Source organism: Phocoena phocoena, chromosome 12, assembly GCF_963924675.1.
Source record: "Phocoena phocoena chromosome 12, mPhoPho1.1, whole genome shotgun sequence".
Lineage (NCBI taxonomy): Eukaryota > Metazoa > Chordata > Mammalia > Artiodactyla > Phocoenidae > Phocoena > Phocoena phocoena.
Window position 1 is genome coordinate 55,399,294 of NC_089230.1, and position 14,493 is coordinate 55,413,786.

At 38.0% G+C, this 14,493-nt stretch overlaps 1 pseudogene; it reads left to right on the forward strand.

Annotated features, from left to right (window-relative positions):
- Positions 1–12,714: 12,714 nt before the first annotated feature.
- Positions 12,715–14,245, forward strand: LOC136131880 (large ribosomal subunit protein eL36-like; annotated as a pseudogene).
- Positions 14,246–14,493: the final 248 nt, after the last annotated feature.

Here is a 14,493-nt window from a genome sequence, read left to right on the forward strand (position 1 = left end):
GAGAAAGGAATATAAATTTACAAATACTTTAAGTGTAATTATCAACTGCCTTCTAAAAGGTTGCCTCATTTTATGATCCCAAAAATAACCATGACAGTTTCCTTTTAGGCCATATCTTTAGTGTTAAAATAATTGACTTTTTTAAAATGTGTGATTATGTGGAAAATGTCAACTACTTGCCATTCTGTTACATTTATCTTACTACAATGGTTCAAACAATTGTTCATACTTTTCCTGTGAATTGCTTTTTTATATATATATTTTTTAACTTATTTATTTCAAAGAGTGCTTCAGGTAAGAGTCCTTACAATCAAATATATATATACACATATATATACACACATATATGCATATATGTATAGATATATGTATACACACACACACACACACACACAATATTCTTTAAATTTACCAAAGAAGACTCCAATCTTGAATTTATTTCTATTAACCTCCAAACAATGTTTTAAGATCTTGGAAATAAGAATTAACCCTTTGTGCCTTACTTTTCTCCTCTATAAAAGATTAAATGAATTAATATATTCAACCCACTTAGAATAAAGATTGGCAGAACAGAAGCACTTAATAAATGTTAATAATAAAATACTAAATATTTTATCATTACCTAAAAAGCAGTTAAATAATTTTTTTCTTCTTTGGCTCAGTTCTTTGAAAATATTTCTTTTCTTTATTTTAAGTTGGAACTGGCTCTTTTTCCCTAAAACAATATTTATTTTTAAAAATATGGACCAATTTATTAATATTTAATTTAATGGCATCTAGAATTTGAGACTTCAAAGACTTTATCATCACAACTATGTAACACAACTATGTAAGTGTTCCCTCTTATTTTTCTGTTATATTAAAATTTGATTTATTTTCTAGTGAATATTTACACTTCTTTTTGTCTAGACTACATATTTATGAAAAATGTATGAAATATGAGTCTACTTGCTTCTTTATATTGTCATCCAGGTGTCCCAAGACCTTTTAGATATTAAGACAAAGATTTTGATAGCATATTAATTGATAGAATTTTCTTTATTTTTTAGAAAAATGACCTAATTGTAAAATGACTTTGTAGCAGATGCTTGAAATCCCAGTTGAATTTAATGCCAAATTAGAGCATTACAACTTGGATTTTGTTGTAACCAGTAAAATAGGCAATATCTGAAACATTAAGCCAATTTTTTCTATGTTTTCTAACTTAAAGTCCTCCCCTTAAACTGTGTGTAAGGAATTCCAAACTGCATGCCACAAGAAAGGATGTCACTACACAGAATAGATGACAAATTATTTGAATATGATCTTTTTACATTGAAGATAAGCTTTTGAAAACTCATGGCAGAGACAACAGTTTGAGACCAAATGATTTTCTCAAAACCATAGTCATGGGAAACTTACCAAATCTACAGAACATAAAAGTGATGGGAGAGGGCTTCCCCTGTGGCACAGTGGTTGGGAATCTGCCTGCCAAGGCAGGGGACACAGGTTCAAGCCCTGGTCTGGGAAAATCCCACATGCCGTGGAGCAACTGGGCCCATGCACCACAACTACTGAGGCTGCGCTCTGGAACCCATGAGCCACGACTACTGAGCCCACGTGCCACAACTACTGAAGCCCATGCGCCTAGAGCCTGTGCTCCGCAACAAGAGAGGCCACCGCAATGAGAAGCCCATGCACTGCAACAAAGAGTGGCTCCCACTCACTGCAACTAGAGAGGGCCCACATGCAGCAACAAAGACCCAACACAGCCAAAAATAAAATAAAAATAAAATAAAATAAATATATTTAAAAAAATAATTGGAGATGGAAAGTGTCAAAAAGCAAAGGAAAAGATAAAACATGAAAAAAGGGAATATAATTAATTTTAATAATTTTGATTTTTGATAATATTGCAGTTTTATTTTTAGCAATAAATATATAATTATAATGGTTATGCACATAAGTATTATACATCTTAATATATAGAAGATATTTTGGAATTTTACACACTTATAAGTAAATCTCTGTCCATGTCAATTATGTCTCAATGTGTAAGGAAAAGAAATGTTGTATAGTTCTATATTCTTAATATATATTTATTAATCTTCTACCCTTGACAAACATGTAACTATGTTTAAACTTTTAAAAATTAGGTTAAAACATTTTACCAGTTTTATGTAATTTTGTATTTCTTTGACTATTTGTGTTATTTAAATATTTTTCTTTTTTTACATTCTGTGAAAGTATTTTTAATAAAGTATAGTTGATCTACAATATTATATCATTTTCAGGTGTACAATATTCAATATTTTTATTGATTGTAATCCATTTAAACTTATTATAAAATAATGGCTATATTTCTCTCTGCTGTACAATATATGCTTGTTGCTTATTTATTTTATACATAGTAGTTTGTGTCTATTAGTTTAGTACCTCACTCTCACTTCACTCCCTTCCATCTTACCACTGTTAATCACTAGTTTGATCTCTGTATCTGTGAGTCTGTTTCTGTTTTGTTACATATATTTGTTTGTTTTATTTTTAAGTTTCTACATATAAGTGATAACAGAGTATATATCTTTCTCTGTCTGAATTATTTCACTAAGAAAAATACTCTTTAGGTCTGTCTGTCCATGTTGTTGCAAATGGCAGAATTTCACTCTTTTCTATGGCTGAGTAATATTCCATTATATATCCAGGAATTAGGAGATTTTTTTTTAGATGCAAAAATGGACACACGTATTAAAATATTGTTTGATGTAATGAGAAGTTTGCATATAGCACTTCTGCTGCATGCCAAAATGCCATGGTGTCTGCAGGAAAAGTACTATTGTGATTGCTTTAGTTGGGAAAAGAACCAGCTGCCTTTCTCATGAAATGTTATTTTTAATTTAAAGAATTACTGACAGAAGAAAACACTTATTATTCAGAATTGGGTATTATAAAATAATTTTCTTCCAAATAAATGGTTACTTTAAGGAAAACAAACGATGATGGTAGGTTTTTGCCAAGGTAAAACTTGAGTTGAAAAATTTTGAAAAACTGCTACAATGAGCTTAAGAGCTCTGGATACTTAAGGACTATACTGACAAAACTGATGGTAATGTTAATTAATGGTTTCTTTAAATTATTTACCATAAAATATATCAACTTTGACAGATCTACATAACTGCAAGAACTAATATTTTCCAACTGACAAAAATACGTTACAAAATCACCCATGAGTAAAAGACCAATTCAAAGTGCAAAACAGACCAATGGATTATAATATAACAGATTATAAAATTGTCATTGATATGGCTTCTGATTTCATTTTGCAACTAACTTTTAAGGAAATATCACTCATCAAATTATGGTGTAGTATACAAGAAGAATGTCACAAGCATCTGAAAACTAATAAATGTGCCTCCCTTTTCTAAATGCATATTTGAGTGAGGCCAGGTTTTCTTCACACACAAAACAACATATTCCAACAGACTGAATACAGAAGCAGATTTGAGAATCCTGCTGTGTTCTAATAAACTAGGTATTAAAGAGATTTGAAGCATTATAAAAGATTGCCACCTTTCTCATTAATTTTTGTTTTGGAAAATATAGGATTTTTATAAAAAATAAGATATTTCCATTTCCATTAATAATTTCTTTTGCTATTTTAAATGAATTATGAAACATTTGTTTTTTAAGTGTTATCTTCTAATACGATACATCTTGATAGATATGAGCCAAATAAACAAAAGCTATTTGGGGTCCACACCAATTATTGTATAAAAGTGTCCTGAGGGGCTTCCCTGGTGGCGCAGTGGTTGAGAGTCCACCTGCTGATGCAGGGGACATGGGTTCGTGCCCCGGTCCGGGAAGATCCCGCATGCCGTGGACTGGCTGGGCCCGTGAGCCATGGCCGCTGAGCCTGCGCGTCCAGAGCCTGTGCTCCACAACGGGAGAGGCCACAACAGTGAGAGGCCCACGTACAGCAAAAAAAAAAAAAAAAAAAAAGTGTCCTGAGATCCAAAAGTATGACAAAAACCACCCAAATAACTAAATTATGGTGAAGAGGAACCACATTATTCTGAATGGCCAGTTCACTGCAAAGTTGAAAAGATCTAGTACAAAACTACCTCAATACAAAACTTTGCTCTGCAGCTTACCTTGGACAGTTAGTTTAGTGACAGTAATAATGCCAACTCTCAAGTTGCTATAAGAGGAGTATGCCAGGTATATATATATATGAGTGCTTTTTAAAAAGAAAACTAATTAGCTGTTATTGTTATGCATATTGTTTGCAACTGTTTTTCTGTTATTGGGTATGGTCTCTACTCATCCTGAATCACATGACTTGAGTTTGGTATGGGGGTTAGTTACATAAAAACTTTGAGAAAACAGGAAGGAAATAACAGATTTGCCTATTAAAAGTGAGAACTACATATTTAAGTTAGTATATAAGAGTTCTGAAACTCTAAATGAGACTAAACACATTTCTTCCACTGACCCATTTTTAATCATTTAAAATTCTATAACTTTTTCCTCCAAATGCTATCTAAACTTTATCCCTGAGCTTGGGTATGAAGTAACACCTTCTTGTCTTAATAGACAAAAACAATGGCATGTTAAAATTTGTCTCTAAAGTCACAGCATAACAGAACACTTTACAGGAAATAATAACTCTTTTGTGGTTGTAAACTAAAAAAGAAAATTCTGAAGGTAATTCAAATAAAAGACTCTACTGGTTATCTAACTGCCAGCTTCAGATACTGCTATTAATTTGTAATTGCATGTCAGTTACTAAGGAATAAAACCAAAGAACAGAATTCTATCACGTGGATTTGTATGCTTCCCAATTCAGTGATGGTTTAGTTCAAGCTGGCAACTGTAACAAACAAGCCTCAAAACGTATAATCAATCTGAAATAATAAAAGTTTATTACTCACTCAAATGAAGTCCAAAGTTGGTGTTCTGTATCCGTGACTGTCCCTCGTGCAAGCAATCATTTGAGCACCCAGCTCCCTTCATTTTGTAGTTCTGCCATTTCAAGAAGTGCCTTCTAAGTTTCCCATGCTGCTCTGCATGAAGATTGTGAAAAAAAAATAAGAGTATAAAGATCACACATAGGAGAATCTTATGAAGTGGCATACATGATTTCTGCTTATACTCACTGCATCATCTAGAATTCCAACGTTCCTGCATTTTACTAAAATGAGGCTGGGAATCAGTATAGTTGTGGGTCAATGATAAAGGGAAACAGGTTTGCTAATACAATGATTATACTTGTTCATTAACTAGATGAAAGAAGGAAGACACCCCATAATCATGGACCTGATAAGATTTTTCAACATTTTTATTTAGGTTGAAAAATTTGGTATCTACATGGGGATGAGGTCATATCCCTAGCATAAAAAATATTAGTAGTAGCATAAAATTCTAATGTCTGTGTAGCAGTATTCCTATTTTGGATTATTTAATAGCTGTCTCAGGCTAAAAGCTTACTCTTCTAAACCCATGAGAGTAATAGGCTGTGGGGGAATAAAAAGATGAGATTTAGTCCCGTTGGCCTCATTCAAATACTTAAAATGAATTGTTAACTCAACTTTGATTTATCAAGAACTCTTTTGGGTTTAAATCACTGTTTTTATAGATGAAAAGTTTATATAATATACTACAGGCTCACAGTTTAATGATATATGTATATAGATCAAAAAGAATGAAGTGAAATGGATCTCAAAAGTAAGAAATGTACTAATGTAATTTTTGAATGTGCTATAGTACATTATTATTTACTCATTAACCATGGGTTACAGGCTCGTGTTATTTGAAAATTTGCTATGCAACATATATTCAGGAGCAGGTTACAGAAGAAAGCAAGGAATTACATTTAGCCCACAAATATGGCATCTTAATTTCTTATTGAAAATTTTATTTTGGTAAATTTTTATGTCCTTTCTTATAAAGATGTCTCATTTTTTCAGCCACTCCTAACATTCAATATTAAACCATACCCCATATTTTATTTAACCAGTTTGTTTCCAATATTTTCATATTACAAAAATTCTACAAAAAATGTTTATCTATCTATGTACCTACTTACCTTATTATTGGAGGCTGGGGATTACGCCATTCCTGAAGGTCAGCATAGTTCAACATGTTCCTGCTCCAGCAGCGTAAGAGACCCTTATTTTATTTCTTGTACAATTAAAGCATTTTCAGTCTGGTGAGTATTGACAATGCTATTTCCTCAAAAAGTTCATAGATTCTGGTCTAGTTGTTGCATTTTGTTATGTTCAACAGCACCCTAGTCAGAACTTTGCCCTAGAGGGAGACCTTCAAGATGGCGGAGGAGTAAGTCACGGAGATCATCTTCCTCCCTACAAACACATAAGAAATACATCTCCATGTGGAACAACTCCTACAGAACACCTACTGAATGCTGGCAGAGGACCTCAGACCTCCCAAAAGGCAAGAAACTCCCCACGTACCTGGGTAGGGCAAAAGGAAAAACAGAGACAAAAGAATGGGGATGGGACCTGCACCAGTGGGAAGGAGCTGCGAAGGAGGAAAAGTTTCCACACAGTAGGAAGGCTCTTCGCGGCGGAGGCTGAGGGTGGGGGAGGGGGGGAGCTTCGAAGCCGCGGAGGAGAGCGCAGCCACAGGGGTGCGGAGGGCAAGGCGGAGAGATTCCCACACTGAGGATCGGTGCCGACCGGCACTCACCAGACCGAGAGGCTTGTCTGCTCACCCGCCGGGGTGGGCGGGGCTGGGAGCTGAGGCTCGGGCTTCGGAGGGCGGATCCCAGGGAGAGGACTGGGGTTGGCGGCGGCATGAGCACAGCCTGAAGGGGGCTAGTGCGCCACAGCTAGCTGGGAGGGAGTCCGGGGAAAAGTCTGGAGCTGCCGAAGAGGCAAGAGACTTTTTCTTGCCTCTTTGTTTCCTGGTGCGGGAGGAGAAGGGATTAAGAGCCCCGCTTTAACGAGCTCCAGAGACAGGTGCGAGCCGCGGCTATATCAGCGTGGACCCAGAGACGGGCATGGGACGCTAAGGCTGCTGCTGCCGCCACCAAGAAGGCTGTGTGCAAGCACAGGTCACTATCCACACCTGCCCTCCCAGGAGCCTGCGCAGCCCGCCACTGCCAGGGTCCCGTGATCCAGGGACAACTTACCCGGGAGAATGCACGGTGCACCTCAGGCTGGTGCAACGTCATGCAGGCCTCTGCCGCCACAGGCCCGCCCCCCATCCGTACCCCTCCCTCCCCACAGCCTGAATGAGCCAGAGACCCCGAATCAGCGGCTCCTCTAGCCCCGTCCTGTCTGAGCGAAGAACAGACGCCCTCAGGTGACCTACATGCAGAGGCAGGGCGACATCCAAAGCTGAACCCCGGGAGCTGTGCGAACAAAGAAGAGAAAGGGAAATCTCTCCCAGCAGCCTCAAGAGCAGTGGATTAAATCTCCACAATCAACTTGACATACCCTGCATCTGTGGAATACCTGAATAGACAACGAATCATCCCAAAACTGAGGTGGTGGACTTTGGGAGCAACTGTAGACTTGGGGTTTGCTTCCTGCATCTAATTTGTTTCTGGCCTTATGTTTATCTTAGGTTAGTATTTAGAGTTTATTATCATTGGTAGATTTGTTTATTCATTTTGTTGCTTTCTTCCTTTTTTTTATATATAGATATATATTTTTTTCCTTTTTCTCTTTTTGTGAGTGTGTATGTTTGTGCTTCTTTGTGTGATTTTGTCTGTATAACTTTGCTTTCACCATTTGTCCTAGGGTTCTGTCTGACCGTTTTTTTGTGTTGTTTTTTTTACTTTTTAAAAATTTTTAATAATTTTTAAAATTTTAATAACTTTATTCATTTTTCTTTCATTTTTTCTTCCTTTTGTTCTGAGCCGTGTGGCTGACACGGTCTTGGTGCTCTGGTCGGGTGTCAGGCCTGAGCCGCTGAGGTGGGAAGGCTGAGTTCAGGACACTGGTCCACCAGAGACCTCCCAGCTCCACATAATATCAAATGGCAAAAGCTTTCCCAGAGATCTCCATCTCAATGCTAAGACCCAGCTCCACTCAATGACCAGCAAGCTACAGCGCTGGACACCCTATGCCAAACAACTAGCAAGACAGGAACACAACCCCACCCATTAGCAGAGAGGCTGCCTAAAATCATAATAAGGCCACAGACACCCCAAAACACACCACCAGATGCGGTCCTGCCCACCAGAAAGACAAGATCCAGCCTCATCCACCAGAACACAGGCACCAGTCCCCTCCACCAGAAAGCCTACACAACACACTGAACCAACCTTAGCCACTGGGGACAGACACCAAAAACAACAGGAATTATGAACCTGCAACCTGCGAAAAGGAGACCCCAAACACAGTAAGATAAGCAAAATGAGAAGACACAGAAACACACAGCAGATGAAGGAGCAAGGTAAAAACCCAGCAGACCAAACAAATGAAGAGGAAATAGGCAGTCTACTTGAAAAAGAATTCATAATAATGATACTAAAGATGATCCAAAATCTTGGCAATAGAATGGAGAAAATATAAGATACGTTTAACAAGGATCTAGAAGAATTAAGAGCAAACAATGATGAACAACACAATAAATGAAATTAAAAATTTTCTAGAAAGAATCAATAGTGAGATAACTGAGGCAGAAGAACAGATAAGCGACCTGTATGGTAAAATAGTGGTAATAACTACCGCAGAGCAGAATAAAGAAAAAAGAATGAAAATAATGGAGGACAGTCTCAGAGACATTTGGGAGAACATTAAGCACACCAACATTCGAATTATAGGGGTCCAAGAAGAAGAAAAAAGAAAGGGACTGAGAAAATATTTGAAAACTTCCCTAATGTGGGAAAGGAAATAATCAAGTCCAGGAAGCACAGAGAGTCCCATACAGGATAAATCCAAGGAGAAACATGCTAACACACATATTAAACTATCAAAAATTAAATACAAAGAAAAAATATTAAAAGCAGCAAGGGAAAACCAGCAAATAACATACAAGGGAATCCCCATAAGGTTAACAGCTGATCTTTCAGCAGAAACTCTGCAGGCCAGAAGAGAGTGGCAGGACATATTTAAAGTGATGAAAGGGAAAAACCTACAACCATGATTACTCTACCCAGCAAGGATCTCATTCAGATTCAACGGAGAAATTAAAACCTTTACAGACAAGCAAAAACTAAGAGAATTCAGCACCACCAAAACAGCTTTACAACAAATGCTAAAGGAAATTCTTTAGGCAGGAAACACGAAAGAAGGAAAAGACCTACAATAACAAACCCAAAACAATTAAGAAAATGGTAATAGGAGCATACATATTGATAACTACCTTAAATGTAAATGGATTCAATGCTCCAAACAAAAGACAGACATATTCTGGCTGAATGGATACAAAAGCAAGACCTGTATATATGCTGTCTACAAGAGACCCACTTCAGACCTAGGGACACATACAGACTGAAAGTGAAAGGAAGGAAAAAGATATTCCATGCAAATGGAAATCGAAAGAAAGCTGGTGTAGCAATTCTCATTATCAGACAAAATAGACTTTAATATAAAGACGATTACAAGAGACAAAGAAGGACACTACATAGTGATCGAGGGATCAATCCATGAAAAAGATATAACAATTGTAAATATTTATGCACCCATCATAGGAGCACCTCAATACATAAGGCAAATGCTAACAGCCATAAAAGGGGAAATGGACAGTAACACAATCATAGTAGGGGACTTTAACACCCCACTTTCACCAATGGACAGATCATCCAAAGTGAAAATAAATAAGAAAACACAAGCTTTTTTTTTTTTTTGCGGTACGCGGGCCTCTCACTGTTGTGGCCTGTCCCATTGCGGAGCACAGGCTCCGGACGCGCAGGCTCAGCGGCCATGGCTCACAGGCCCAGCCGCTCCGCAGCATGTGGGATTTTCCCAGACCGGGGCACGAACCCGTGTCCCCTGCATCGGCAGGCGGACTCTCAACCACTGCGCCACCAGGGAAGCCCGAAAACACAGGCTTTAAATGATACATTTAAAGGTTCTGGTTACATTTTTTTCCTTTTCCTTATATATTCTGCTATTTGAGTTTTAAGTTTATCTTGAAACTTAGAATATATTTTTTTGTGTGTGTTAATTAACATATTTAATTTCTAGGTGTTAGGTTTTTCGACTTCCAGCATTTTTTCCACCTAGATTTTTTTTTTTAAGTCTTTATTGAATTTCTTGCAATATCTTTTCTGTTTTATGTTTTGGTGTTTTGGCCTCAAGGCATGTGGGATCTTAGCTGCCCGACCAGCTGAACCCCACCTCCAGTATTGGAAGGTGAAGTCTTAGCCACTGGACCATCTCCCCTTTTTCACCTAGATTAATTTCATATCTGATATCATTATGACATGAGTATTATCTGTAATTTTAAAACATTTTTTGTAATTTATGAAGATTTTCTTTGTAGTCTAAATAATGATCAGTGTTACATGCACGTTTCCTGGGTGCATGAAAACATTTCTCATCCATTGTGAAATACCAGGAAGTTTAATATTTAAATTGGATCTAACTAATGTTCATCACACTTTATTTCCTTGAAAAATATACATATTAGTATGGAGAATTTATATACCTGATGCAGGCTTCTTGTTGTGGTGGCTTCTCTTTGTTTTGCAGCATGGGCTCTAGGCGTGCGGGCTTCAGTAGTTGTGGCTCGTGGGCTCTAGAGCACAGGCTCAGTAGTTGTGGTGCACAGGATTAGTTGCTCCACAGCATGTGGGATCTTCCTGGACCAGAGCTCGAACCCGTGTCCCCTGCATTGGCAATGGGATTCTTAACCACTGTGCCACCAGGAAGTCCCTGTGCAGCTTTTAACTTTGCTTTCATTCTTTGTAGGCATCTTTTTTTTGCAACTCTGCCATCTCACAATCCTCTCTCTCTCACACACATACACACACACACAACACACAGAGCACACACACACACACACACACACACACAATTTTCAGAATATTCTGCTATTTCATCTTTACAACCTTATTTTATAAAGGAGATTGAATAATTTTTTAATTGATGGTAATATATTAAGTCACAGTTTTCATTTCCCCTATGCCACATTTACTTATATTCTTCCACTGCCATGATTTTTTCCTCTTCCTTTCTTTATCTTGTAATACATATATTATTATAACTAATTCCTATTTTATTGCAAGGATATTAATGATTTCTGAACAAATTATTTTCTGGATATTCATACATGAATAGATAACTTCCAGAATGAAAGAATTTCTTCTTCTGACCTTCTCTTTAGTGTGGGCTCTTTTAAGTTTTATGTCTTCATGGTCAGCAGATATTACTCACAAAGACAAGTCACAATGGAGAATGTCTCTTCATCTTCACTCCTCTCCAGTCAGAAGCTTCTTGAAAAAATATATATATATATATTTTTAATAAGATTTCCTGTATAACCCTGCCTTTCCTCCTTCTCAAGAATTGATACCAAAATCTGATTCAGGAAATATAGCCATCTAGCCTGCATATATGTTTTCATGTTTCCAAAGAGGTAGTATTAGATTTTTTTTTTTTTTTCGGTACGCGGGCCTCTCACTGTTGTGACCTCTCCTGTTGCGGAGCACAGGCTCCGGACACGCAGGCTCAGCGGCCGTGGCTCACGGGCCCAGCCACTCCGCAGCATGTGGGATCTTCCCAGACCGGGGCACGAACCTGTGTCCCCTGCATCGGCAGGCGGACTCTCAACCACTGCGCCACCAGGGAAGCCCTGTATTAGATTTTAATTTTGGATTCTGCTATTAATTTAAAGAATAATGTTTTTGTTTGACTTAATTTATGTATTTAGCGATGAATATTCCCTCTGTCTTCCCGCAGTCTTGAACTACACACATACTTGCGAAGATACATGAATGTACACATAAATACATGCATGCATTTGAAATACAGATATCTCCTAGTCTCACAGATGATGGCTCTTTTATTTTTCTATATACCTGGTTGCTTTTGGCTTTTGGATAGTTTTTAGAGAAGAAGGAAACCATCATCTTTATTAATCAGTTGATTAAAACTAGAATAAAAGTTATACTTGTAATCTTTAATTTTAGTTTTTAAAAAAAGGTTATATTATTATAATCTATAAGTCTGTCAAAAATGATTTTACCAAAGATCTATAAAGTACCAGAAAAGTTATATAGGTAGTTTGAAAGAAAGCCTGCAGTTTGATGCTGCTGGTAATTAGGTTTTGTTGTCTGGGCCACATTTTTATTTGACTTCACACATTTTCATTTGAACACCAACTGTTACAAAGCATATGGACTTCCATAGCAATCCCATATGCTACATAATGGCTGGCTGCTATGTATTTAAGATTCAGACAATGATGGGATTTCATAACGATTGTGAAGTAGGAGAACTTTAAACTTTTTATCTAGTTTAATGTATATTTTAGAGACTCTAAAGTACAGAATTATGCTGTTTTATTATGTTAGGTTGTGTTCCTCCTTATGTGCTTTTGTAGTTTGAGTAGGAATATTTATAAAATATTATAAAATGTAGTACTCTAAATGAGAACTATTTTGTATTAAATGCAAATAATTGGAATGCCCAGCCGTATTTTCATTTATGAATAAGAAGATCATTTTTTGAGAATATCACCAAAGATAGAAGACCCCAGCCTCCATCCCTGCACAAAGATCAACAATTAGATAGCTATATATGAAAAGAAATAGCTCCAGCAATGCTCAGGAGTCCAATTAAGAAACTTCAGCAACACAGTGGAACAAAAAAACTGAGAATAATTGCACTAAAAGGAAAAGAAGAACAGCTTCATTTTGCCTGCATCATTTCTTTACTCAGGCCAGTACTGCTCAATGCCAAGAGAGAACTCCATGGCTCAAAAGAGTTCTCCAAGCCAGGAAAGTGAGAGTGGGGTGAGCAACAAACATCTGTAGCTTTTGGGGGCACTGCACAAAGAACTTGCTTCAACTTTTACTTCACCCAGAAACTGCAAAGAAAGCTGAGATATAATAAAGATGACTTGGAATAAGGAAGAAAAGAAGGGCAGGGTCAAATAGTATCAGCCACCAGCAGGAGTAACTGCAGTTCATAATGGTCTCTTCTCACTGCCTAAGAAACCAAGGACCACTATAGCCATCGTGGAACTCTTGGAGATTTTAACACTGAGGTTGTCCCCAGTGAGATTTTGTGTTTGCAGACACTAGCCACATCAGTTCCTCCTCACTCTCTCCCCTCACCTCATGCTGGAGCCCAGGATCCATACTGGCAACCAGCCCCAGCCTCTGTGGCTGCACAAGTGAAAGATGCCATTCTAGACCCCTGTGGCTGACCTACACTGCTGTGCTTGCATTGGGGAATAGCTTCTACAACTGTGCACTTCCTGTCATTTGCCTGGCTCCTGTTGCTGACCTTCACTGCTGTGTGCATACCAGTGGCAAGACCTTGGAGCCAATATAGATCACAGGGACAGGATTGAAAGCACAGAGATAAACCCATGAACATGTGGTCACCTTATCTTTGATAAAGTAGGGAGGAATATACAATGGAGAAAATACAGCCTCTTCAATAAGTGGTGCTGGGACAGGGAGATCAGCTCAGTGCTTTGTGACCACCTAGAGGGGTAGGATAGGGAGGGTGGGAAGGAGGGAGATGCAAGAGGGAAGAGATATGGGGACATATGTATATGTATAGCTGATTCATTTTGTTATAAAGCAGAAACTAACACACCATTGTAAAGCAATTATACTCCAATAAAGATGTTAAAATAAGTAAATTAATTAATTAAAAAAAAAAGATGTCCTAAGATTCTCTTGCTTTTCACCCACCGGTATCTGTTTGTCAACTGTGGAATATCTATGTAATGGAATGCTACTCAGCAATAAAAAGGAAGAGACTACTGGCTCTTCCGCCCTGGCAGCCATTGAAGAGAAGAAACCATAGCTCTGTGCTACCCCATGGCTGTGGGCCTCAACAAGGGCCACAAGGTAACCAAGAAGTGAGCAAGCCAAGGCACAGCCACAGACGTGGGCACCTCACCAAGCACACCAAGTTCGGCGGGACATGATCCGGGAGGTGTGTGGCTTCACCCTTATGCGCGGAGGGCCATGGAGCTGCTCAAGATCTCCAAGGACAAGCGGGCCCTCAGGTTCATCAAGGAAAGGGTGGGGACACACATCCGTGCCAAGAGGAAGAGAGAGAAGCTGAACAACGTCCTGGCCACCATGAGGAAGGCAGCAGCCAAGAAGGGGTGAGCCTTTCCCTGCTGTGCACAATAAAACTTTTTCAGAAAGAAAAAAACGGAACAGACTACTGATAACAGTCTAAACAAATCTAAAAATCATTATGCTGAGTAAAATAAGCCAAGCAAACAATAGGACCCACGTATAATTCTATTTCTATCAAATTCTAGAAAATGCAAGCTAAAATGTAGTAATAAGTAATTCAGAGATTATCAGAGAGCTGTGCAGGAATTGGAAAAAGCACAAGGAAACTTTGGGGG